Source organism: Engystomops pustulosus, chromosome 4 (genome assembly GCF_040894005.1).
Source record: "Engystomops pustulosus chromosome 4, aEngPut4.maternal, whole genome shotgun sequence".
NCBI classification, from domain to species: Eukaryota; Metazoa; Chordata; class Amphibia; order Anura; family Leptodactylidae; genus Engystomops; species Engystomops pustulosus.
The window spans coordinates 51417705-51444453 of NC_092414.1; positions in this window are offsets into that span (position 1 = coordinate 51417705).

A 26749-nucleotide genomic window follows, 5' to 3' on the forward strand; every position below is an offset into this window, starting at 1 on the left:
TTTACCCTCTTATATAACTGAGGGGCATTTGAGGATTCTGTCATAGAAATTAGGATATGACCTCAGCTTTCTTGTCACTATTTAGAGATCAATTGCTGGTGAGTATATATTTTTCACACTGTTGCAGATTTATTTTTCCTGTTCTGGTAATTGTGACTTTGGCTTCCAGCAACAATTTTCTTGGCTTTCAGGAAACATCATAAAACATTAGTCCATTAAGTGAATATATAAACAAAATGAACAAAGGCAACACCACTGCTACAATTTATTATAATTCCCTTTAAAATTCTTCTTTAAGACAGGTTCAACTATTTACAAACTACAACCATTTCACACATCAAGCATTTGCGGCTAAAATTAGCTCATTTGAAAAAGCTTAATAACATTTGTCAAAGATAAAAAAAAAAGTAAAATTGCAAGATTGATATATTTGGCTCTTGACTTATTTACCACCCATACCAAGCATGCCTTAAATTACAGTTTTCTGGTGTACAAGGCATGAAAAGTGGCAATTAGATGAACGGACAGGCAATTGTGACTTATCGATAGTTTCACACCCTGCACGGCACTTTTGTGAAAAGTGTGAAAGAAGGGGCACTATATCAATAGCCTGCAAATGACCTACCTTTGCCTCTTCCGGAATGTCCTGCACTGGTGCAGGGGTTTTTATTAGTGCAATGTGGCAGTTTTAATAAATTCCCCCCCAACATTCTACCAGACATAAGGGCTAAAACCTTCTTGGTAATTTTGAGCCCCTAGTGGAAACTGTTTCATTGTAAGGAGACCAGGGTTCCTCATTTGGTTGACACATCTAGGTCTATACCGCAAATAGATTTGACTCAAAAGGATTAGCCAATGGACTATAAAATGTATTTTTTTTGGAAGCTGCACAAAAAACATCATACAATTGCATAATATGAAACAGAAATATGATTTGGTAAAATTATAGAGAATTACTCATGTAACACGATTATTATTAATATTACTATTATTATCTATTCATTTGTATTTCATGAAATTTTATTTTTCTACATTTTAGTGTGTTATTATTCAGGTCATGTATAAAATCATAACTTCTTTTCTGTATAGTGAGGTAAACTGAGGACAAGGTGCGCTTCATAGTGAAAAGTTATCCTCAGCGGTACAATAAGATATGAATAGAATGATCTGTGCTCACCTGGTGTCGTTGTGCTGGCAGGCTCAACTCTGTTCATCGCTTTTCATTGGTAGAAGATCGCAGCCTCGTCCACTCTGGCTGGTAACACCTTCCAGTGCTAGCGGTATGCATAGAGTATAGGATCCACGATGAGACCCAAAAAAGTGTTTTTGGACATTTACTTGGTGCTTATCTTCTTGAATCCAATAAGGAAAAATATTAGGCTGGTTGCCGTAGAAGATTTCTTTGTTATTAAAAGGCCCTGATGTGCGTTATATATATTTATATGCATATTTAGTATTTTTATATTTTATGCATTTCATACATTTTTATTGCTATTAGTTGTTTATTATGCAATAGAGAATTTATATACAGTATATGTTTATTTTTTATACATACAACAGCCTAATGTTTCTTCTTATTGGATTCAATAAGATAAGTGCTAGGTAAACGTCCAAAAACACCTTTTTTGGGTATACTAGTATATTTTCTGTTTGTATACCTATCACCTTGACACCACTATGCCCATTTTTGCTCTTAAGTATCCTATGTAGTTTGTAGAGAAACTTGCACTATGGCAAAATTCTTTACTAATAAAGATTTTAATATTAGGTCACATTCCCATTTCGATTTTACCTCCAGTTTAAGAATACATTGGAAGATTCACAACCTATACAATGGTGGTCTGCAAAGCATCTCACTGTAAAGGCTGTATAAAGGATACTTCATCAAGTGCATGGCTGGTCCTCTAAGGAAGTAGGGGGCATGTGAACAGTTAAGGTCTATATTTATGATTTTTAGAATTAAAAACATAACAGCAAAAATAATGTATATACACGTAATATATACGAACAACAAAAGAAATCCATAGAATGTATCATGTACAGTAGATCTTATTAAATTGGAACAATATTGTTTACACACACTACAATCTGGGCAAAGGTTGTGATCCGTGGTAACACTCATATGCATTTCTCAAAGCTTATATCTAAGTACAAACTGTGGATATCTCATCAATGCAGTTATGGTACACAATCTACTGTATGGAAGAACCCTATCAACAAGTGAAATGCCACCATAGGGGAGATAAAATGAAACAGTGTACTATAAATGATCATCATAGATGGTCTATGCATTTCATAGACTTGCTAGGTGCTCCAAATGAAGATAAACCTTTGTATTGTTTTTATCTGAGTTCCAAATTATTGGCTGGGATGGGCAAATGAATTGGCCAAGTTGACAGCCACCACGGCATTAATAATTACATTTCACAATTTAAGAAAATTGAAAAAGAGAAAATACATTATATATACAGGTAGTCCCCTGGGTTATGTACAAGATAATGTCTTTAGGTTTGCTCTTAAGTTGAATTTGTATGTAAGTAGGTACTGGAATATTTTATAATTGTAACTATAAACAAAATTTATTTTGTCCATGTATTAATAAGCTGCAAACTACAAGGAGATAAGTAATCTGGCGGAAGGGGGAGACAGGCACATATCTGTGAGATGTAGCAGAGATAAAAGTGTAACAGTGTAAAATTCTGTCAGCCTATGTGTAATCTCATTCATCTCTGTTCTATCTCATCTCTCTTTCTATGTGTCAGTGTGTTAGTACAATATCAGAAGCCAGATGAAAGTGTATTTACACCTGTACCCTGATAATCTAACCATATTGTCACCCCACAGAACTAGATGGAATATACAGTAATGTGTCTGCTTAGAGAGGCCCCAGCTCACACCCTGGGATTTTACACTGAGCAGCCAGAAGAGTGATAGGAGCTAAAACAGCAATAATACTGAGTAACATTGTAAAGTAAGGGGTTAAAATGATCTTTATTGTGTTCATGATTAGCGGATTGAAATGTGAGAAATTCTTTCGTGGGAAATTCCCTTTAAGTCAGAGTCTGCCTATATAACTTACTGTAAAAGACTTGGAATTTGGGTAACAAAATGTAAAAATAAAAATGATTGATCACCTGAAAAACACAGCATTAGTAACTTTATGTGTTGGAGCGCAATGAGAGCTCGTCCCTGCCCTGCACTTATTATTTCAAGCAACACAAGATATGATTAATATATAAAATATAACATAAATCCAGGCTGGATGCAGAATGGTAAAAAGATGACACCTTGTCAATGATGTTTTTCCAGGATGACCTATGTTGTGTCTTTCTTTATGAGCTAGTAATCCTGTCCTGGTTTCTCCTAACCTTTGCCTGCTTGGATGACATGCACCGTCTACCTTTTCATTTCCTAGCTTCACAATATAACAGATTGTGATATATTTCTGACAGGAAGAATTTGTAAAAGTAAAGTTCTAGACAGCTAAAAATTGAAGCTATATAACCAATGTAGTTCTAAATGTTAACTCGGAGGGAAAATCCTTTTCGCAGGACTCTTTTTTTTCTTAATGGGCTTTCAGAACATGTTCCCAGAATTCAGTAGATATTTCAGGTGATTATGTGTCATGCACAAGAGTGGTTAATGCTGTATAGCAGAGTAACATGAAGAAGGTTATCAGCGAGGTCAAAAAAGGTCATGTCCGTTTTTTTTAAAGATTGAAAGCTGAGTAATGCCATTGTGTTTTACAGGAATGCTTCAAAGAGATAAATGGAGCAGAGGAAAGAAATTGCCGGAGCAAAGTGATCTGCGAATTACAATTTGAGCATGGCGAGCAAGTCAGTGATAAAAATGCACAAGGTAAATACAATTGCCATATTGTTTGTGTAATTCAGATAATATAATAATAAATGTATTCAAATATTTACATGAAATATTTTTTTTTTAAATATCACTGTGAAAGGAATTAATAGAAAAAAAATTCTAATTGTAGAAAACAACAAAACTACACCGGTAGCACAATTACTGCAGATAAAGATCCAATTCCATACTTTGCCCTTAACTCCCTATATCTCAGCTTTTTCTGAAGAACTAGATGCCTGATATGATTTGAAGGATGAGATTCTCTTCTTTAATCTGATATCATAGTTCTAAGTACAATAAGGCCCAATACGTAGACATCTGAAATCGTATCAACCCTCCAGTCTCCCAAGAGCTAACTGCAATAGGACCAAAGATATATGTGTCTAAAGTCACACTCCCCCATAGAGCCTCTGTGCCTGACTCATCTCTGCAAAAGATTACAGTTTCTCCTCATTTTCGCATGACTTTGAAGTAGATTGTCATAGGTAAACTGGAAATTTTATATAATATGTAATCAGGGGCGTAACTAGGAGAGGCTGGGCCCCATAGCAGATTTCTGCATGGGGCCCCCCTTCCCCTTAAAATATATATATATGGCAGGCACACGTCGGGCGCGCTGGAGAGGAGGAGAGGTGAGCGCAGCTCATCCCTCCCCTCTCCATAGAGAATAGAGCAGCATGGCCAAGTATAGACCTATACACACATTTATGCACTCATATACATTTATACACAGAGTATATACAAACTCATACAGTATACACATTATATAGAGTGTCGATTGTGCCGCCCTGCAGGGTCATGAGCGGGCAGGTCAGGGAGATGAGCCGGCGGGTCAGACAGATGGCTGGGGAGGCGGGTCAGAGAGGTGGCTGGGGGGGTCGGGTCAGAGAGGTGGCTGGGGGCGCGGGTCAGAGCGGTGGCTGGGGGGGCGGGTCAGAGAGGTGGCTGGGGGGGCGGGTCAAGGAGATGAGCAGGCATTGGATCCTGGTAAGAGGTGGGTGGGCCAGGAGAGATGTGTAGATGCACAGAGAGGGAGGGGTCCGGGGGCACGATCCGGCAGGAACCCGGCACTGCAGCCCCGGACCACTTACTCCAAGCGGGTGGCAAAGCACTGCAGGGAGCATGCATCCCCGGGCCCCTGAACCTCACTGGCCCCGTAGCAACCGCTACGGCTGCTAAGGCGGTAGTTACGCCACTGTATGTAATATGTTTTACAGGAAAACATTGGAGGCCATTTATCGTTATTTTTTGTCCTGTTTTTTCTGTCTTTTTTGAGAAATTTTTTTGGCACAATGCAATTTTTGTGCCTTTTTGAATACATTTTGAAATGTCTGCCGGACATTTGTTTTTCTTCAGTGAGACACTATTTATAAGTGTGGCAATTTCAAATTGTCTCAAATTTGCGACATTTTTTTGGCACAAAAAGCTACAGACTAAACCATACTTAAGGAAAACTTATAAAATTGAAAAAAGTGACTTGCGACATTTAAGTAACAAGTGTCTCATAAAAAGATCTTAAAAAATCCCACATTTAACACAAAGAAAAAATTAGATTGATACATTTCAAAAGAATCAGACAGAAAAATTCAAAAACTAGCCAAAGCAAACAGATAAGATAAATGACCCCAATTGTCTCTTATGGCTACCTTGTAAGGCAACCCCTTTAACATCAAGCATGACTTTCAAGAAGCCTAATGACATGAAGTGGATGATCATGTTATTGGGCTTGTTGAAAGTCAGGCTTGATGTTAAGGGGGCTTCCTTAAAAGGTTGCCAAAAGCAAGGTTTTCTTTATCCCATCCTGGCAAATGGATTTGAATATTTCCTAGTATTCCCCAGTGGAGTGTCAATGGCTGTAAGCCTCCAACACGCCTAAGAAAGCTCTTACTTCACATAAAATAGAGAATAGACATGTCATACCCTACCTGAGAGTGGAGCTAGTGTAGTGGGGTAAAAGTAGGTGACTGGTTCCCTTTAGGTGTTATAGAATTACTTACATACATGCAACACATCCATCCCTGTTTTCAGAGGATTGGTGCTCCCAGATTCTTGCATCTCTTGAGTTTTGAAATTGACTGTCAATACTAGTATTCTCATATCTTCCATATTGTGGTTAGGGTTTAAATAATGTTTGGCAGAGGTAGATCTGTCCTGTTTTCTTTCATGCCACAAAGCAGAGAGAGCGAGTTCATTCTTGTTCTAAGTTGCTGCTCTCTTTACCAACATAGAGCCTTTCAGTAGGACATCTTATACACACAGACCACATAGTATATGGTACAGGTGTAGTAATCTTGGATCTGGTAATCCTTATTGGAGCTGGCAATGTTTATCCATTGTGTATGGACAGGTTTTACATCATTTCTGGTTGCAGGTTGATGTGCATATTATTGTTCGAGAAGATCTGTCCACAATTTCTTTTTCTGTTTTGTATTGGAGCAGGTGACTTACTGTACTGGCATCACAACTTTAGACAAAATTTCCATTTAGACAAAATGAGTAGAAATAAATGAGATATAATATATGAATTATGTATTACTACAAAATGTTGTAGCCCAATGACCAGTCAGGAGTGTTTAGTGGACAAAAACTTGGTAACCCAAAAAACAGGTCAGCTCATCACTACCAGTCAGTCCTGTAGAATGAATATGGCTAAGGCTACATTGACATGACAGTAGGGGGAGGTACGTACGGCCGCACTGAGCACAAACGTGTGGCACCGTACCATCCGTAAATGGGGAAAAGATGGGACATGTCCTATGCTTTCCCAATGTAAGGCACTGTGCGCCATGGATCGCTATGGAGAGGGGAGGAGTCACCCCTCTTCCTCTCCATGGCACCGGACATATGACCACCTGTCCATAGCCGTGCAGGCATACGATTGTGTAAATGTAACCTAAACACGGGGTAAGTCACACCCAGTCCTCATCTTTAGCCTGTAACATTGGACAGCAGCGTTATCTGACATCAATCAACATGACATTGAATGTACATGTTTTTCATCACATCACTTCCTGGTTAATAAAGTTAACAGTTGTCTCATCTTTTGATAAAATAATGTGCTGAAGCTATTTTGTAAATGTTCTTCTCCTCATAAACTACTTGTTACCTCTAAAAGTGGATGTCGGAATCACATGATGACTGTGTGGTGGGTTAGATGACTGGCGCCATCGTTAGTCCATTCCATGAAATATATTACTATGGACTAATCCATGTCCTGTACATTGTTCCAAACATTGGCCCATGTCATTGGTATTATATACAGTAGGTTTAAAAAGTTTAAATACAAGAATATTAGAAAATTGCAGCACTCTCTATTCTCTAAGTACATAAATTAGAATAATATGAATTAGACAACCCCTTTAAGATTAATCAATCAGCAAGTACTAATGGTTTAATCATTCATCAAATATTTTGCTAAAATGAATATATTGGTTTTTTGCCAAAATGCGAAATGCATATTTTTTCCTTAGTGTGACAGTGATATACTACTTCTCTTTGCAACATATTACCTGTAAATATGAGTAAAGTGTTCTTTTTTCTCGGGTGACAACATCATTAGTAACAAGCTTGAATTAAACAATGATTGCTAATGTAGCAGTTATTGAAAAAAATTGCAAAATAATAAATAGAAAAATGACATTTGCAGGAAGGATAGGCTATTTTTAGATAAATCAAAATACGGTGGTTTCAATCTTTTATGGGCTTATTTCCAATAAACTGATATATAAAATGAAACAAAATACTTTAACCCATAGAGGTCACATGCCTTTTTTCATTTTTGTGTATTTATTGTTGCTCCCTCCTTACACCCATAACATTTTTTTCCATTTATAGAGTGCAATGTACTGGGAAGGTGGAAAAAATTGCCAAATGCAGTAAAATTGATGATATACATGACTTTTTCTCACATTCTTTGTTTTTACTGCTTTTACTGGACAGTCCAAATCCTCATTGTTCCTTGTGTGGGTATTAGAAAAATACCAAATTTTTAAGGTTTTTTATGCCTTAATACATTTTTAAAATTTTGGTGGAGGGAGCTGCATATAGTGTCACTTTTTGTGGATGACATTTTCATTGATACCATTTTGGGTACTGTAAAACCTTTTCATCGCTTCTTATAATAAGTGGCAAAAAGGCGAAACAGTGCCAGTTCAGAAATGTAGACGTTTTTTCCATTCCGACTTTTATTGTATTGGCTAATTATTTTTATATTATTATAGACCTTCCATTTGGGATACCTAACAGGTTTATGATTTTATCTGTTTATTTATCTCCGTGTTCAAGTGGAGAATGGGAATTTTGACAACTTTTTATACTGTACCTTGGGCAACATAACTGTACTCTGATCAATAACGGTCATAAAGCCCTTTTCTCACAAGCATTTTTCACTTACATGTTTTGATTATCTTTTTGACATGCAAAATTGCATTGAACAGGATGCAATGTATGTAGCTGCATCAGGATGCAACATATGTAGCTGCATCAAAAAAGCATTGTACTCTGAAATACATGCAGATGCATGCATTTTTTCACTGATCCATTGCTAAAGAAAAGCTATGACTTAAAACTGATTGAACTCTGATGGAAAATGGCAATTTTTCACTTCCCAAAGTATGACCTCACAGTCATAAAGTTTAACTTAAGATTTAAAGGACTTGTCTACTTTCAGAAAATCATAATGTTTGTGAAATGAAAAGTTATACAATTCTCCAATATTTGTTATGCATCAATTTCTTGTAGTTTTCTATCTCTGTCTGCTGACATTTAACAGGAAGCTTCTTTGTTTACTTCCTGTGAGTAAAAATCGGTTCATGGTCTGATGTCACATAGGAAAGGGCTAACTTGTGGTGACTGACAGTCCCTTTATTGTCTACATGTATTGCATTTAAGCAGTCATAGTTTGTTGTTCCCTGATAGTAACATAGTGTGGCACCACTATGATAATATTTTTCTTTATCTGCTCAATTTCAATTAGCAATTAAATTTTGTGAAGTGCAACATTAAAAATTTGTATTTATTTTTTTGCAAAATTCAACAGCACTAAACCTCAAATCACATTTTAAATGTCAAAATGATTTAGTAATGATTGTTTTTCTAATAATTGTATTCCAAGTAACATTTTCATCTGTGATTAATTAATATTTCTGCCGTGCCCTGAGAGAAATGACTTGGGAATATCCACTTTATAGTCATTATGTTTGAATATTTAAAAATGCATCCATGAAAGACCTTGTTTCCAGAAACTTAACATAGTAATTTTAAGTACTAATTAAATGTCTTCGATTAATTAGAAATCAGCATGTGTATAAATGAAAGTCGCAATCTATCCATGTTGACATAACTGCCATTGACCCAACGGGTTGCACAATTTCATGCTAAAATTATATCAGAATTATACAAAATGATATAAATGGTGATTAATGCTGACCACATAAACAAAGCTGTGCATAAGCAATCATCATCCAAATACAAGATTACCTCCCATTGTAGAAAAAACCATGTCAAAACTGAGGTTAAAGAGGCTTTTTCTCAGGATCAAGCATAAATGTCTAATCTGTGGGGACCTAAGTATGGTGACCCTGTATGATTATGAGAACAAAAGTCTTTGAGTGACCCTAAGGCTCCTTGAACAAAGTTGGGTGCTCATTTGGGCTATACCCAGTCGTAAAACATGACCAAGTAGAGGGGGCATGAGAGCTCCTCACTCTTCCCTTCTCCATAGGAGGCCAAACGGCCATGCTGAAACATTAAAGATAGAACATGTCCTATCTTTTTCAGTACGGACGCTCTGGCTCGCACAGGCTGAGGTGGGAAATATGATAAATTAAATGAATGACTATATTTCCCAGTACATTGAATGTTGATGTGTGCTAGCCATATAAAAATGTTTTGTACGACTAGCAAATAAATGAGTCTATGCAATGTCCTACATATAAGTGGAGAACTGGTGTCCATACTGAACCAGAGCTTCATTCACTCATAGGAGATTGTCCTGCAAGCGTATGGTGCACTCTCCATTCTCACCCTAGATAAGGGTTGGTTTATAACATGACAATCTTGCTTTTACACGGCTCATAATCTGTAACCATTGGTGTCTGACAAGAGCTCACTCCTCTTTCCTAACTGAGGACATGGGTATACTCAGCAATGGAAGAGGTGGGAGCAGTTTATCAAAGAAGACTCCAAAGATCTCTGTTTTTCTATGAAACTTTATAGCCTGCAGTCTACAGTATGTGGTTTTGTGCTAAAAGGCCATAAATACAGAAAAGTCTTGTCTTAATGCCATCTTTCAAGGCTTAGGATTAGTGAACATCCTGGACCACTGCGGACGACGACACAAGCCAACACCTGCTGCAAAGTGGGCTGGACTTGCTGCGGCGTGGTACCACCAGGTTGTTCCACAGGTGTGACTTGTCCGCGGTGACAGCCAAGGTCGAGGTATAGAGGTGGCAGGCAATCTCGTGGTCGGGGACAGGCTGGAGGTCAAGACAGGCGGCAAAGGTTCAATGTCAGATGCAGCAGGAGGTCAGGGCTGGCAGCGGAAGAGCAAAGTCAGGAACATGTCCGTGGTCACAAAGGGAGGTCAATACACAGGTCACAGATAACAGCTTTCTCAAAGGCATAAAGCACAAAGATCTGGCAGGGTATGTGAGGAGAGGCTGTGTTGAATAGAATTATGGGTAGGAATGCGCTGGCCCTTTAAATCTTGTGAAGCCGGCGCGCACTTGCCCTAGGCAGCAGGAGTGAGGATGAATACATTGTTGTGCCATTGAGTGGGGGCACACAGAAGTGCTATGTGGGCTATGCAGACACCTGCTACCTTGTGCACAATCGCTTGAGAGCATGCAGCCTTGAGCATAGGTGTCATTGATAGCTATAGTATATGTTAACATTGTGAGACAGATCATTATGGTCTTATATTGAAGTGTTAATAATAATGAACAAGATCCTATGGAAGTAGATGAGTGTTCCCAGTCATGATAATGATCAGTGGTAATTTGCTTGGAGTTATTTAAAAACAGAGCTCATAATTTGTGAAAAACACTGAGATTGTATGTCTCTCATGTACAGTTTAGGAAGCCCATTTGTGGCACAACATCAACCTAGAGGCATTTTATTGTCCATACCAACCTGTGCTGTAATGTCTATTTATAAAGAGCTTTAATAAAAAAAAATACTTTACATTGCTCAGGAAATATTGTGGGAGATTTATCAACGCTTCTATGCCAGTTTTTGGGGTAGAAGCGTTGATATATTCACAGATTATTGCGTACTGCAAGAATTTGCGATTATAATAGCAAATACGCCACCACCACGCCATGTGGGGTGAGCTGCTCAGCTGTGCCCTGTGAATGCACACTTTTTAAAAATCTGCAAACTTTTGTTTGCAGGTTTTTACACAAAACTAGCGTAGTTTTATGCAAAACTACATTATCATACGTGGGCGCTCAGGCATCTGCCTATGATAAATTTCTAGCAATGTATGTACCTTTCAGATCCTCTCCAGTTCCCTCAGGTTGGATGGTGGACATTGGTGGACATTCATTTTAAGTTTCTCCTGAGATGCTCAATTGAGTTTAGGTCATGGCTCTGGATGGGGCAGTAAAGAATGTTCTGAAGCCACTGATTTGTTATTTTAGCTGTGTGCTTAGGGTCATTGTATTGTTTGAAGGGGAACCTTGGCCCAGTCTGAGGTCCAGAGCACTTGGAAGAGGTTTTCAACCAGGATATCTCTGTACTTGACCGCATTCATCTTTCCTTCAATTGCAAACAGTCGTCCAGTCCCTGAAGCTGTGAAACACATGTCTGGGAGTCCTTTTTTTTTTTTTTTTTGCAAACTGTATGCAGTATTTCATATGTCTTGCACTGAGAAGAGCACTATCTACCATAAAGCCCTGCTAGGAGGGCTGTCGTTATAGTTGACTATATTGAACATTCTACCCTCTCCCTACTAGACCCCTGGAGCTCAGCCACAATGATGTTGCGGTTCTTCTTTACTTCCCTCACCATGACTGCTTGTGCTATAAGCATGAAACAATCCTCTCTCCTGCCATAACCTTGCTACTAACCATTACATTCACAAGCTCAAAAGTGCCAAAAGTGGCAACCGCTCATTTCAAATCTTTAGGAACAGACGTCGACAAACTTGACACACCCCACCAGCCCATTTCCTTTGCGAGTGCACATCCACAGTCTTTCTCCTCTACAAACTTATGCTTAGAACCTATAACTCTGCCCAGAATCTTGCCAAGCAGGTTCACATCACCAAGCTCATATCATTTCTCTCTAACAATCCTAAAAGACTAGTCAATACTCTTTATTTCTTACTAACACCAAAGCTTCTGCCAGTTGCCGGGAAATAATCCTTTAATCATTTTCTCTTCAGCTCTTCACACTGTTTGCTCTCATCCTTTTAGCCAGTTCCAGAGGAGGAAGTGTCCAGGTTCATTGCATCTGTGACCCCATACCCTTGCATCTCATTCATTTGATCTCCGCAGTGGTCACTTCTCACCTCACTAAAATATTCAATCTCTCTCTCTATCTCTTCTGGTGTCTATCCCTCTTCCTTCAAGCATGCATTTGTTATCCCATTACTAAAGAAAGCTTTCCTGGACCTATCTAGTGCTGCTTACTACCGACCAGTCTCTAATCTCCCTTTCTCCTCCAAACTCCGTGAATGCCTGGTCTATTCTTTACTAACCTTCTATCTTTCAGCTAACTCCCTACTTGATCCCCTACAATCTGACACTATGCACTCTACTGAAAATGCTCTTTCTAAAGTTTCCAATCATCCCATCACTGTTAAATCTAAAGGGATTTTTCTTTAACTGCACTTTCAGTCTCTACTTCTCTGGATCTTTCACTCTTCTCCTCTTCCTTTCACTATCAGGGTTCCTCAGGGCTCTGCCCTAAGGCCTCTTCTCCCTTATACTCTATACTGCCCCCATTGGGTAAACCATCAGCAAATTTGGTTTTCAGTATCATCTTTATTCTGATGGTACCCAGCTGTATACATCTGCTCTTAATATCACTTCTACCAGTGATGGTTTCTGTGCTGTCTTACATCATGTCCTCTCATCTTTTTACTGTCTACTAACCAACCTAACCCCAACCGCTCCATTTCAGTCGGTGATGTCACAATAACCCTGAGGCAACAGGCCCATTGTCCTTGTTTTGTGCTGGACTCTGAACTCTGCACCATTAAACCATTTCTAGAATCGAACCATTTCTTACAATGGAAACCTCTAGAATGCTAATTGTTGCTCTGATTCACTCTCGTGTGGACTACTGTTACTACCTACTAATCAGTCTTTCACTTACTAATCTCTAGAACACAGTTTAAATAAATAACCCTTCACAAAACTCTGCACAAAGCTGCACTTCGCTACCTCCCCTCTCTCATCTCAGTCTATCACCCATCCCGTGTTCATGGATCTGCCAGTGATTTTAGTTTATACTCTCCCTTAATCGAACCTCCCACTCTTATCTCCAGGACCTCTCCCGAGCTGCACCAATTCTCTCGCCCTACCTTGGTCTAATAGACTAATACCTAACCATCTCTTTAGGCAGGCCTATCACAATCCCTTATTGCTACAGGCTTCTCTGCAGTCCCATTTTTTTTATTTATTAAATTATTTTTATTACATTCCCTTATAAAGAATGTCTGCGCCATTATACAAGCCTTTATATCTCTTGTGTTACCACTTCAATATCCTAGACTATAAGCTCTTGCGAGCAGGGACCCCCCTCTTATTTTTTTATATGATGAGGTTATTACTTTATGATGTCTTATTTTATTTGTATATATTTGCCACAATCTGTAAAGTGGTACAGAATTTGTTTCTCTAGGGTTCTCTAAATATTCTGTATTACTATTTGTATGCCTAAACTAAGAATGGTAAAAAATCATGATCAGAGAACTACTTATGCCACATTACACCTACAAAAACAATTCATGGCAATTAAGGATTTTTTTGTCTGTATACATAACTAAATGAGAGGGGGGCGTGGCCGGATGCCGAGCTGAACGGACGCATACAGGTGAGCTCCCGGTAACCCTAACCTAATCCCATCTCCCAGGCAGCCATCCCCGGGCCAATCAACCCTATCAGCACCACTCCGGCTCCAGACACCCTCTCCTGCAACCCTGCAGAATATTGTGTCGGCCACCGGTTCTGCCCCACCAGATTCCAGTCTGCCTCCACGCCTGGTCTCCAGATTCCTCTCCCTCGTTGTTTGAGGGCTCACAGAGCCCGCCACAGCTCGAACACTCAAAAGCTGCAGTTGACCTCTCAGATCCTGCTGCACTGCTGGGTTGCAAGTTTGCAAAGGTGTTGGCGGCCAGTAACCTGTGTCAATCCAAAATGGTCACCAAAGTGGATGCGACAGGACTTTGTTATACTGAGACATGTTGTACATAAGGCTAAGGAGAGAATTACTGAAACGGAATGTCTGAGATTGAAGACACCCAAAGGCCAATGCCAGCACAAATGAGAGATATCCAGCATCAGATGTTGGCTTTGATTGACAGAGCAGATGACCGTGAGAAGCGACTAAGGAGTCGGGTTCCCTGAAAAAGTAGAAAGACTTGACCCTATATCCTTCTTTGAAACCGGGCTTAAAAATCTGCTCCCAATGGAGACCTTCTCTCCTTGACTGTTGAAAGGGCCCATTGAGTCCCATTGCATTCTGACCCTCCATGGGGTAATCCTAAACCCTTTTTTGCTTGTCTGCTACACTTCCGGGACAGAGACTCCAATCTCAAGGCGGTCCGGGCTAAAGGGGAAATCCTCCATGCCAACAGCAAAGTCTGCTTTTACACTGATTTCTCGGTATTGGTGAGAAAGCAACGCTCACAATTTACTAAAGCCTGCCCCCGTCTTCAAGAAAAGGCATACAAGTATTCCATGACCTTCCCGGCAAAACTGCACATTGTGGATGGCAAGAAGACTCTGGTTCTTCACCTCACCAGCCAAAGCTATCCACTGGGCGGATGCTGCTCCCCGAACGGCCCGTGTGGCCGAAAGGAACCCCCCTCCTGAATGAGAAGGACTGTCTGCCCTTCTTGGTCCACGTTTACTGTTATTGTGCATATGCTGTCTAATTTGACCTAGGGGCTTATATTTCTTTCTCCTCTTGCTCTAATGTTGAATTGCCTCCTTACTGGATGACTTGGCCTGCTCCATCCCTTCCCCAAACCCCCCCAACCTAACCCAACCCTTTCCTCACTTGGGTTAGGGTCACAGGATGTGGGTTTTTCATAAGTTAAGGACCCCTGTTCCGTTGCTTAGTTTGTTTGTGGGTAAATGCCTACACTACTGCTGTTAAATATGGGGTTCTACTGTTCTTCCTAGGGTAGTTTAATCTGTTCCGGTTTTATTTGTAATGCTTGTCAGTGGTTGTTAGTCTCTGTCTGCATCGTTTGAAAGGATGAATGTTTGGTTGTCCACGTCTCTCTCATCACGTCGATCTCAATCCCTCCCAAATCCTTCACCAGCTTGAGTCTTCCCATTTCCCTTCCGTTTATATGGCTCTAATTAAAATTATAAGTTAGAATGTCAGGGGCCTAAAGTTTAAGCGGGCCTTGACTCTAGATGTCATTAAACCACAAGCTCCTTACATTGTATGTATACAAGAGACCAATCTTACAGGTCAGAAGGTCCTCTCCCTAAAGCAGGCCTGGGTGGCTAGGGGGTACCACTTCTCCTACTCGATATATGCTGGGGGGGTGTATCCAACCTTATATCAAAAGCTCTCCCAATAGAGGATGTGCAGGTAGCACTGGATCACTTTGGCCGTTATGTGATGTTGCATTGTACATGTGGGGGGGCTGCCGGGGTGAAGTTCCTTGGTCAATTTTTGTCTACAGGTGCAGAATTACTTAGTTTTGATGAAATACGTCAAAGATATGTTGTGCCTGCAACTGCCACCTTCCACTATACACAACTGCGTCATGCCTTTAGGGCCCAGTTTGGCTCCTTCAACCTGGCAGTTGAATTTTTAGAACTGGAGATTCTGATTAGCCCCCCAGACCTCCCTAAATCACTCACACAGGTTTCTGCTCTCCTGCAGGAACAAGGGACCAGACCCTTTAATAAAGATGATGACTTGAGGGAAACTGAACTGTCTTACTTTACATCTGTGGTGCGTGCAAGGGACTTCCTAACCAATCCAAATTCCTGCATCGGGTATACTTCCCCCCCTGCAAAACTATTTTGCATGGGGGTCATGCCCAATCATTTGTGTTTTCCCTGTCAGGCTGAGACCGGATCCTTCTTACATTGTGTCTGGACCTGTTCTAAAATTAATGTTTTCTGGTCAGAAGTCCAAGAATTTGTCCCTGACAGTATGTCTTTTGGATGTTAGTACCGAAGTCATTAATGGTCACTACGACAAAATCTTTTCCAATTCACGCTGTATTCATGCCCGGAAAGTGTTAATGATGTCCTGGAAGGACTGGGATCCGCCCCCCCTGCAAAGATGGATCTTGCTGGCAAATAGTGTCTTCCCCCATAATCACTCGCTCTTTGAGAAAATGCCCTAAAAAATATGAACTCATCTGATCCAGATGGTATGCAAATCTTTATACTGCCTTATACGGCAGGGAAGAAAGGTGATGATGTGTGTCTGTTTAGTTGTGAGTATGATTGTTAGTCTTGTGTCATTGCCGTTGTATGTCATAAACAGGTGGGATATCTACAGTAATATGGACTTTATTGCTGCATATTGCACACTACATTTATCTCCATTGGGAATTCAATATGCTAATTGACATAAATATAATTGCATTTTATACCGTGTTAATGCGTGGAAATAATACGCTGTAGCCTCCTACCTTATTACTTCATTTAACCCCTAGGCGCACCAGGACGTTATAGTACATCCCCGGGGCTAGATACTTAGCGCACGGGGACGTTCTATAACGTCCTGCTTCTGGCACCGGCTCACGAACTGAGCCGGCACCAGAAGCAGCAGCTGTCAGCTGTCTATCACAGCTGGCAGCCTGCGCTAACACCCGCGATCGGATCAAGCATGACCGCGGCGTGTAAGGGTGTTTGCGCTGTGGATCGGATCCCCCGTGCCGCTTACCGGGGGATCCGATCCGCTTCTGGGCAGCTCCGAGGACTGGCATGTGCCCCGGAGCTGCCCGGTCTCCCTGGCAGTCAGACCCCTTCCGGGTCTGACTGTAAAGTGTCTGAGCATGCGCAAGCATGCCAGACAGATTACACTGCTCTACAATAAAATAGTATTGTAGAGCAGTGTATTGAACTTGAATCAGTGATCAGAGCATCACTGGTTCAAGTATGTATAAGTGAAAAAAAGTCAAAAACACAAAAGTTAATACATTAGAATAAATAAAAAATAAATACATTAAAATATAAGCCCCTAAATGTCACTTTCCTATAAAAACACTTAATAAAGTATAAAAAACACAAAAAACCCCCACATATTTGGTATTGCCAAGTCCGTAACAATCGGTATAATAAAACAGAATCATTACTGGACCTGCACAGTACACGCCTAAAAAAAAAAAAAAACACAAAAACGTTCTGAAAAAAGATCATTTTTAATTAATACCCTATAAAAAATGCTCTAAAAAGTGATGTAGAAAATGTTATGCACTCCAAAATAAGCCCACTAAAAAGACCAATTCTTCTCGCAAAAAGTAAGCCCCTAACTAGATTTGTCAGCCGAAAAATAAAAAAGTTATGCATATGAAAAAATGGTGATGCTAAAATGTACAAGATTTTCTCCAAATTGGTTTTTATTCAGTACAATTGAATAAAATACACAAAACCCCCACATATTTCGTATCCCCGCGTCCGTAACAATCCGCATAATAAAACAGAATCATTATAAGATTCGCAAAGTGAACCCCGTAAAAAAAAAAAACCCAAAAAGCTTCAAAAAAAAGATCATTTTCAATTAATACCCTATAAAAAGTGATTTAAAAAATGTTATGCGCTCTAAAATAAGACCACTAAAAGGAACGATCCTTCTCGCAAAAAATAAGCCATTAAACAGATTTGTGAGGCGAAAAATAAAAAAAGTTATGCATATGAAAGACGGTGATGCTAAAATTAACAACATTTTTGCCAAATTACTTTTTATTCAGTAAAAATGGGGAAAAATAAAAAAATCTATATAAATGAGGTCTTTTTGTAACCGTGGCGACCCATAGAATAAAAATAATATACTATTTTTATGGTATGGTAAATGGCCAAAAAAAAAAAACACATAAAAATCTTCCTAAAAAGTGATGATTTTCATTTCCTCCACCAACAAAGAGTTAATAAAATATCACCAATTAGTTATAGATGCCCCAAAATTACGTACCAGAAAAGTGCATCTCATGTGGCAAAAGAAATAAGCCCCTATAGGTCCACATTAAAAAAAGAAAAAAATTATAGCCTGTACAATGTGACAATGCAAATCTGCTCTGGATGGCGCCTCCTTCCGTCCTATGCCCGGCCGTGCGCCCATACAGCAGGTTACCACCACACATGGGGTATCGGTGTACTCGGGAGAGATTGGGTAACAAACTTTGTGGAGACTTTTTTCATTTAATCCATTGTAATTGTTTAATTTTCCACCCAAAATGAGTGTATTGTGAAAAAATATTACAATTTGCAGACTGCACCTCCATTTTGTTTTAACTCCTATAAAACATCTAAAGGGTTAACAAACTTCTTAAAAGTGGTTTTTCATACATTGAGGGGTGTAGTTTCCACAATGGGGTAATTTATGAGTCTTGCTATTATTTAGGCCTCTCAGTCAATTAGAATTTGAGCAGGTCCATCTAAATACAGGTTTTGGTGATTTTACAAAAAATGTGAAAAATGATACCTAAATTCTGAGCCTTCTAACATTCTAGTAAAATATGTGGAATCTTAAAAAACCACGGCAACATTTGGGAAATGTAAGTTATGAATTTATTTGGGTGCTTTGACTATCTGCATCAAAAGTAGAGAATTTTGAATGTTGAAAATAAAGAATTTTTCCAAATTTTTGCCAAATTTTGTTTTTTTTCATAACTAAAAGCAAAAAATTTCATCCAAATTTTTAAACTAATTTGAAGTACAATGTGTCATGAGAAAACAATCTCAAAATCCCCTGGATATCTCATAGCGTTCCAAAGCTATAACCACTTATAGTGACACAGGTCAGATTTGAAAAATGGGGCCGTGTCCTTAAGGCCAAAAGAGGCTGAGTCCCCTAGGGGTTAAGTTTATTGTTAATATATAAACATTTAAATGCATACATAAAAACTTAAACAACTGTATAAGAGATTGTTTATTGCATAACATATTATACTTCCTTTTGAGAGTAATTTAATATCCCATGTCTTGTACTGGTAGCTACAAAAGATTTCCAATGCAGTGAAATTGTAGAAAAAATACATTTGCAGCATTTTCCTGTATGCTCTGTTTTTACAGCTTTCACTTAGTTGAATTCATGTTATTTGTGTGTTAGTAAAGGTATTTAGGTAAAGTATATTTTAAAATGGCTCTTTCTTTGCATTCTCGTATATCTCATTCATATCTGTTTTTGACCTTAAACCTTCATTCGTACTGAATGTGTTATTAATATTGATATTCATCTTACCAGTATGATTTGAAGTAGCTGTAAGAATCCTGAGAATGCAATGATAAAAAGTGATGCCAAGCAAAGTCTCTGGATGAGGGATGTCTGTTCACTTAGATAAGAAAGAAAAGACAGTAATATATCACTAACATATGTAGACATCACATGTCTTCACACCTGATTCCCATAATTAATCATAAAAATAAATAATCCTACACATGTAGATTTTTTTTATCAATTTTATTTTGCAGTTTCAATTTTGTTAAAGAAAATAACATTTGAATTGAAAATGGATATTTAAAGAAAAACTAAATTTGTATTACTTTTAAAATTTGGTGTGTCATGCGGCTGTTTGTGTTGGTCCTGTATAGGTAATTACCCAATTTAAAATGATGGGTGATGTTTTCAACAGTCTGTTATAACTGACCTTAGTCAGTGCTATGAAGGGCAAACTCCTGGTGGGATATGGAAGTATACCGTCTCCTTAATAGCCTTAACAGAAATCTAAAAGAATAAAATACAGCAAATAAACATAATTGTATACAGCATTTTAAATGCATAATAATTACTGTTATTTATTCAGAATATTCAGATATTTTTTTCTCAATTTATGGCTTTATTCACATATTCTTTTATCGTTACATATCAACATAAAGAAAACTTTATTTAAGATATAGGTTCAATACAATTACAAAAAATGTAATTCTATTTAACAACTTAGGGACACTTTTGGCCTCCAGAACAGCACTTTTTGTCGTTTTCCTTACCCGAATCAAGAAGCCTTTTTTTAGTTTGACACAGTTATATGAGGGCTCCTTTTTTCAGCAATAGTTGTGTTTTCCAATGGCTTTACTTTGGGGGTAAAAATATTGTAGAAATATTAATATTAACACTTTAATGCAGAAGCACAGAATTAAATGGCTACACTGGCATTTTTTTATTAAAAACATGTACGGAACACAAAAAAACTGATAAATTATATATCCTGATAATTATATGTCAATAAATGTACATATTTTCTTTACTTATTTGTAAAGAAAAATCTATCATCATAATAAAGCATGATAAGTAAGGGGCTCTTGTTCATAGATACAGACACTGTGGGGCACATTTACTTACACGACTGCTGGAGTGCACCAAAAGTGCATCGTCCAACGATAATGCACTGTGCCGCGATTCACTAAGATTGTGCACACGTATCGCTTCCCCGCTCAGTTCCCCATCAACAAAGTTCACCATCTTTTAAGTGGTGAATGTAAGTGCGACACAATTTGAATGTTAAATCCCGTGCTCAGTCTGAATCAGTTGGATTGTCCGACGGCATGGCCCTAAATAATGTTGCATGGAAGCCAGCTCCGATGCACCAAAAAAGCATTGCGTGCATCAAAAACCCAGCACAGACACTTGATAAATACCTGTGCAGTCTGACGAAAGTGAGCCGTGCGACCCTTAGTAAATGAGCCCCTGTGACTGTAGTAATCTAATGTCATTTGTTATCCATGGCCTCCTTACTTCTAAAATCAACTTTTTGAAGTGTGTTCATGAACCTGAGGGGCTTTAACACTGTATTTCCCTCCCCTGCTTCCTCATCTCTTGTGCAGTGAGCACTTTCTCCTAACTGTGTAACAGTCTCTAAAGGTCCTAAACTGCCCTGCACTGTGACCACTCAGAAGGAACCAGGTTGTTTGCAACAGCTGGTTTCCTGCTGCTGATCGCACTGGTTAAATGGAAGTGAAAGCGCAATCTACTCATTCCAATGCATTAAGTGGAAGAACATATTCATCCCATGTTGTTTCCTAGTTAAGTTAAGTTTCTGGTCTATTTTCATATTATGAGTTCTGCACATCTAATTACCTTTATGTGTGCGTTTTGAGCTACGCAGATATTAATTTAAATCTAAATTTAAAATGTTTACATGATTAAAATATAATTTAGGAGTTTTGAAATTTGAACTTTTCCTTTAGGATTTTAATAGAAATCCCAATTTAGGCTACATGCACACTGCCGTTGCCCAACGCACCGTAGCACGGCGGTCACATGGCAGCGCGCGGGGAGAGGAGGCGGGGGAGAGCACTGCTCACCCCGCCCTTCTTCATAGGGATAAATGGCGCATGGCGCCGTATTACGGGAAAAGATAGGAAATGTCCTATCTTTTTCCCGGGTACGGAGCGGTACGGTGTCGCACGTGTGCTGCACCATACTGCTCCGTAGGGCACCGTGAGCCCATAGAAGTGTATGGGGGACGTATATTGGCCGTATATACGTCGGCCGTATATACGTCTCCCATGCATGTGTGTGAATGCAGCCTTAATTTGTAGGAAATTCAAGTAACTGTTCCTATTTTCAACTGTATCTATAAAACTTCATTTTTAGAAGATTAGTTAGAAAATCATACTATAAATGGTTGTTGGTGATATTCACAGTCATCAATGTCAACTTGACATTGTCCACTGCAAGAAACCATGTACCACTTCATCTGCTCCATGGACTATGTAAATTTTTTTTTCAGTCAACACTGTTTTTTTGTGTGACCACCTGAAAAAAGCCCAGCAGTTGATTCAGTGCAATCAGCAACAAAGTTAATGGGGGATAATAGTCATGCACCAACACTCATGCACCAGTGTAGGATTTCCATGTGAAAAGTCGCCGGCAGCAGCAATTGTGGCTGTGCAAGGATAGTAACACCACGCGCCAGCCCACTTCCGGTCATCCGCGTCCTCCGCTGGGCCGACTGAGCCCCCTTTCACTATTTGCCCCTTCCTAGTGCTAGCCCTGATAAATGTGCCCCAATATTTTTTATCGAGTACATATGAAAAGTTTTCAGACCTTTTTAATATAGTGTATTATTAACCTTATATCCTTTTGATATTTTAATATAGAAATTTAAATTAAAGAGAAAAGACGGATGTCTATGAAAATTTTTTCAATGCAAATAACAATTTTATTTAATTACAGAAGACAAATGTATTTTTAAAAACGTTTAAAAAGCACAATTCTGTGCTGCACATGCCCCACTATCACAAATGGTAGATAAATCTGCTAAAGATATAGTAGGTAAATGGAGATATAGGTCATTGAGGCTAAAGTTAAAATGGACATAAGTAGAAATGAAGGACCAAGGTGAGCATCAAGCATATAGTCTATAGAAAGTCACAATTTACCTCAATGTCTAGATCCTCCAGTTTGGGGATAGAAGGGGCAAGAAACAGTCCCCACGCGTTCCGCCTGTCTGGGCAGGCTTCCTCAGGGGTAATGTGCAGAAAGGAAGTTCAGGGAATATATAGGGTACTCACCCCCAGAGTCTAACACTCAGCAGCTGTGTCCAGTGAGTGCCTGCGTGTGGCGTGCGTTTCAGCTGGCCGGATGTGACGCAATGCGTTCCACCCGGTCAGTAAGATGTCACTTCCGGGGTTTGCGATCCACGATATTTAGGCGCTGCTGCGCCACAAAATCAACACATTCACACAGATACAAAGTGCATGCGCATAGGCGGTATAGCAATAAGTAAGCAAGCGCCGAAAGCATTATAAGCCCTGCAATACCCTAGGGCTGGAAAAAAAGTGCCTAAGTGCAATAAAAAGAAAAAATAATAAAGAATTTTTTGTGTTTAAAAAGTACAGGATATTGAAACAGCTGCCATAAAAGGGTCAGACTCTGAGGGTGAGTAAGAAACATAGAATAGATACCATATATAAATCTTATCAACATAATGAACTTACAAATATATTAGTTAATATAGAAATGTGTGTCCTTCTCTCATAATGACAAAGGGGAAATAGTAAATGGTTAGAAAACTTAACTAATTTGTTGAAAATATCTAATTAACATATTGTAACGTCCTTGCCAAAATGTCCCTCTATCCGCTGTTGGTAGAATAGGGGGCTTTATTTGTGTGTGAACTTTGGCTTTGTGTTCCTTTTTGGATTAATTGAGCCACACCCTGCTCTTTGCATTTCAGCCCTGCCCAACAAGGGTTACTAGCCTGATGGATAGTTCCCCCAGTGTGCTGCTGGAGGCGTGTCCCGGAACTGCCTTATATACCTGCCTACTCCCATCAGACCAGGCTAGTTATTCAGTCTGATCTCTGTATCTAGTTCTCTTGCTATTTTGTTTGCTATTCTGTGTATAGACTTCTGTTTTGCCTTCCAACCGTTCTATTTACTATACAATTCTTTATCTTGGTTTTGACCTGGTTCCGTATGATGCCGCTTGTCAGTCTGTATCTGTTGTTTGTTCCTCAGTGTCTCCCTCGGTGTTATCCCGCTTTCTCTGTTTTAGACTTGTGTTAGACCAGTGTTCACACTATTGCACAGAAATCTAAAACAGTATCTCAGCATTCCTGTTACCTGTCAGCTTCACCATCCAGCAGCTGTCAGATAAAGTAAGTCTTCCATGTCATTTTGTAGGGTCACTTAAGGACCGTCAGTTATGTTCCTGATAGCGGGTTCACCCTTGTCAGGGTGGTTTATCTGCTGTAGGCAGGACCTTAGCCGCAGGGCGAGTTTGCCACCACTTGCCTAGTCTGATAGCTAGGGCCAATCCTGATTGTCTTTGCACAGTTGCTGGACAGGTTCTGACACATATTGCATTAAACTGAGTTTTAAAACCCTCTTAGTAGATATTAGCGCCAAAGCATCATCAGGGGGAAATGGCATTTCAAACACAAGTCTTAATAAATGCAAGACAATGAGCAGTGCCTGGTTCCCACTGATATCATGCATGGTGTCTAAACATTCAATCTTGGTTTCATCAAGCCCGTAAATTTTTTGTATCACAGCCAGAATGACCTTTGGGTTCTTCTAGACCTTTTTAACAATGCCCTTCTTTCCTAATTACTTATAGTAGTTTGGTGGAACACCCATCTCTAGAAAGAATCCTGGCTGGTATAAACTTCTCCCATTTAACCTTTTGCGACAAATCTACGTTGTGATAATACTACACCACTTCTACATTTTTCTTTTCCCTTTAGTTTCCTTTTTTAAATGAATGACTGGGGGCCTATTTATTGACTCCTTTGGCAGAGAAAATGGTTACTCCTAAAACTACTCCTTACAACCTGACAGTGTTAGCTGAGGCCTGACCACCCCAGGTGGTCTTGTTGTTACTAAAGGTTGGGAGAAAGCCTATTTGAGCATTTATGCCTTTGCAAGCCCATTTCCTGGGAAGAGGAGGTCAAGAAGTCAAAGGCCTATGTGTTGCTTTCCCACCAAAAGCCAAACTAAGACAAAGAGATATCATAGCTGTCTCATAACTAGGTCATAGTTCATAATTATGGGTCCTCAGGTACAGGGGTTAGTTAAAGAAACAAGATACCCTCATGGCCTGTGTATCAAAAGCCTGTCTGCATGTAAACCCAGTCCAATTGAACCCACCCCTAATGTTAGGCCTAGACACCCCAAATTTGGTGGGAGGTAGCAAGGTACCCTCACAAGATACACAGTCCCATGTAACATACACCTCAAAACCCACCAGACACACAGTCCCATGTAACATACACCTCAGCCCACACCAGCCATGCAGTCCCATGTGATATACAAATATTGTTCCAGTACAGCTCTCCTGACATTAATCAATCATTATATTATTCTTTCCTATCAGGCCCCCTCACTTCCATACACATGAATAACACTGTCCCTGTCAGTTTTCTGTCCCCACATGTAGTGACACATTACAAGCAGATCCTCCACTTCCTGCACTGTGAAGAGCTTTTCCCGGGAGGCTCCATCACTTCCCATGACATCATGGGATCACGAGACATCTGAATCCAGAGACTTCAGGGACTAGAGGGTCGGGGAGATGTCTGTCTGTTGTGTTGTCACTGAGAGCTAACTTTCTGTGACTGAGAATGATGCACGGCAGCACCTCTGCTGAGCATTGCTCCAGCCAGAGACAGTCTGGGAGCCCAAAGGGTGCACCATGCGATTTCATCAATGTCAGCCAGACACTGTCATCTGGTGGGAGCCCTCCTGGGAGCAATATGGTGGGGGCACCTGGGGTGTGCGCCCGGGGAGCCCTGCTTATCATCTGGCCCTGTTTGCACAAAAGTGAATGTAGTAGGCGACACATGAGACTAGTACATTTTATGTGAGGTATTTTTATTCTCCTTTGCTTCACAAATCCAATATACCTGTAAATGATTTCATAAACTGCATAACAACTAGTGTTAACTCTCTTTTTTGATTCATTACTGAGGAATACACTGCTGAACTTTTATAATTATACTGTAGCATATTTCTATTTCTGCAAACACTGTTATTAAGAATTCTGTCTTTAAAATAAAAATCCCAGGGCAAAGACGTGCTTAAGTACATTAGGGGATGATTAGAATGATGTAGTCTTGATGTTTTCTCTGATTCGTGATTTGATTTCAGATGAATGTTAATGACTGGGAGATCAGAGGTGATGAAGGCTAATTTAATTAAGTAGTGACATGAATGGTTTACTGAATGGATAATTTCAACTGCAATCAGAACATGGAACATCAAAGATTTTCAGGAAGAAATAATAAAAATAAATTAATAAAGACATTTGACTCTCATGTTCTGCAAGTATGATATGTGAAAAGTGAATTGATTTAATATATAGTAATATATTTTACAACCGTTTATCAAATCACTGAACAAAGTATCTTTACTGCATGACAATAGCTGACATTACTGTACGCGGCCCACATTAATTGATAACCAAAAGTACATGCAAAGAATTTGGAGATCCATAAAGTATGAAAGATTTCAGGTCAATTAAGTTCATTTTATAATCCTACAATATGTAGGAAAAAAATCCCTTCCAGACTCCAAATATAAATATTGTTTTTTGAGAAACCCAGGTTAATAGAGTGCCGAGTCTCATTATGCTTGTGCTAACATCATAGATATCATATCATCCCAAACTATTGTGAAGTGTTTTTGTAGACAAAATTGAAGTAAAACTATGTATGAAAATGTAATGACACTATGCGCTAAAAATGTCTTCCTTTAAGTAAAACTAAATAACTCAAAATGTTGTGACCACACACAGTAAAAGTGTTACGGAAAGGAAGTAGATGCGGCATGACCCTACTGATACCCCCAGATACTAAGTGACATTGACCACCAGGTTACCCCTGCCCACAAGTTTAAGTCCATTCAGTCTCATGGACCTTACAGCCCCTGTGGTCCTGGCCATTGTAGGTCATACATCATCATAAGTGAGCCCTAGGCGGTCCCCCCGGCCTTGTGGCACCAACTAGAACCTCCTATTTAGCACAGAATGGATCATCTGCAGCAGGAGCTCCATGTCACACAATAGACTGCTGTAACCTGGC